Source organism: Gekko japonicus, unplaced genomic scaffold (assembly GCF_001447785.1).
Source record: "Gekko japonicus isolate JY-2015 unplaced genomic scaffold, Gekko_japonicus_V1.1 scaffold6990, whole genome shotgun sequence".
Taxonomy (NCBI): domain Eukaryota; kingdom Metazoa; phylum Chordata; class Lepidosauria; order Squamata; family Gekkonidae; genus Gekko; species Gekko japonicus.
The window spans coordinates 17787-20007 of NW_015163297.1; the positions used below are offsets into that span (position 1 = coordinate 17787).

At 49.0% G+C, this 2221-nt stretch overlaps 1 long non-coding RNA gene across 1 annotated transcript in view; it reads left to right on the forward strand.

The window, feature by feature from the left end:
- The window catches only part of LOC107107006, a 4609-nt gene extending 2751 nt beyond the window's left edge, over positions 1-1858 (forward strand). Inside the window, exon 3 of the long non-coding RNA XR_001482382.1 lies at positions 1724-1858. This is a non-coding gene — a long non-coding RNA (uncharacterized LOC107107006). The remainder of the gene's footprint in view (positions 1-1723) is intronic.
- Positions 1859-2221: the final 363 nt, after the last annotated feature.

A 2221-nucleotide genomic window follows, 5' to 3' on the forward strand; every position in this document is an offset into this window, starting at 1 on the left:
GGGGGGCTTTGGGGAGGGGAGGGGCCTCAGTGGGGTATAAAGCCATAGAGTCCTTCCCTCCAGAGAGGCAACTTTTGCCAAGGGGGCTGATCTCTGCAGTTTGGAGAGGTGAGATCTGGAGAGCTCCAAGAATTAACATCTGATCTTCAGACTTAAAGAGATTAGTCCCCCCGGGAGACTAAAATGGCTGCTTTGGTGGGTGGACTCTGTGGCACTGTACCCTGTTGAGGGCCCTTCCTTCCCCAAACCCCGCTCTCCGTAGGGTCCACCCCCCAAATCTCCCAACCCGGAACTAGCAACCCTGATTGTAATGCCAGGAGATCTCAAGGCCCACTAGCGGGTTGGTAAGTCTAGTGCAGGAGTCGAAGTAGCTTTGTGGGTTCTGACCACAACGGGGAATAATTTCATATGTGAGAGCCAGTTTGGGGCAGTGGTTAAGTGCGGGGACTCTAATCTGGGAGAACTGGGTTTGATTCCCCACTCCTCCTCCACACGCAGCTGCTGTAGGGTCACCAAGGACCTACTTACAAATCGGCAGGGGACACATGCTTCCCTGCCGGAACATTCTTGCATGTAACACGGCCGCGTCGCACTATCCTGTCGCCCAGATGTGACATAAGCATGCTGGGCACGTAACCGGGCGACGCTCTGGCAATGGGGCAGGAAACTCGATGGTACCATCATGTTTTCAGCCCCATTGCCAGAGCGTCGCCCGGCTACATGGCCACGTCACGTCTGGGCGACAGGATAGTGCAGCGCCTGTGTTTTCCCCGCGGGAATGTTCCCGCCAAGAACTATATGTCCCCCGCCGATTCGCAGTAAGTACTTGCTAGGCCTAAATTGCTGCCGTGCCTAAATTGCTGCCGTGACCTTGGGCCAATCACAAGTTCTCTCAGAGCTATTCTGTCAAGAGCAGTTTCTGTCAAGAATGGAAAGATTTTAAAGAATATTTAGAAAGAAATTGGGATGTTAAAAATACTATATTGTATTTAGACAATTATTAGAGTCGAAATGTAGAAATATTTGAGTTGTAAGCAAAAATGTTACCTTGAAATGTGAAACTGTTTGTGGGAAGGGGGAAGCATTGTGGGAAGCCACCAAAAGGGGGGGGAGGAGTTAAAAGAAATGGATTTGACGGTTGATTGTTAAATGTTGAACATGTTAATCCAAAATAAAAGTTTTTGAAAAAGAAAAGAGCAGTTTCTGTCAGAGCTCTCTCAGCCCAACCTACTTCACAGGGTGTCCGTTGTGGGGAGGGGAAGGGAAAGGAGTTTGTAAGCCGCTCTGATACTTCAAGTGAAGGACGGGGTATAAATCCAATCTTCTCGTCCTCCTTCTCCTCCTCTTGTGTAAAATAGCAATATAGCCTTGCTGTGAACCACGAGCAGGTTAGAACACACACCGTGACAGGTATCACGTGCATTCTGGTGGGACCCTTCTGCGTGGCTTGTCAACTTCTCTTAGTTAGATTCGAGTCCAGCGGCATTTTAGAGACCAACAGGATTTTGAGGGTATAAGTTTTCAAGAGCCAAATACGCGCCGGAATGGAGCTCTCTGAGTCTGTATGCCAGTCAGGAGGTGGGAAGGGTGTTGTAAAGAAGGAACTCAGGATACAAAGGTACCTATTAGAGAGCAGAGAAGGTCTTTTATGTGTGGTGGTCGCTGATGTCAGGCAGCGCCTGGTTCCTCTCGTGTATTTATTTATTTTTCTCCGTCTGTGCAGAAAATGTCCACGTCTGCCGATTCTTCAGCCGAAGTCCTGCTCGAGAGAAGAGGCTGTGCTGGTGTTATAACCTTGAACAGGCCGAAGGCTCTGAATGCGTTAAATATTTCCATGATTCGACAGATATATCCCCAGATAAAGGTTGGTGGCTTCGTTCCAGTGAGGCTGGGCAGAGTGGAAAATTTTCGTGTGGAAAATTTCCTGCCCCACGTTTGTAGCAATAGTCTGTTTATCTATAGACATCCGGGCTGTTGTGCTTCAAGTCAATCCTGTTAAGGTCCCTCCTCTTTCTTTGGAGGTTTTCAGACAGAGGCCAGATGGCCATCTGACAGCCATGCGGATTCTATGAACTTGGGCAGATCATGAGAGGGAGGGCAGGAAGGGTCACCTCAGGGCTTAGCTCTCGTGGCTCTCAGGGTCACTCTAAAAAGGAACTCCGAAGATGGTATTAAAGACTGGGCAGGTTTATTTCAAACCGGTCATCTTGTAGGTACTGTC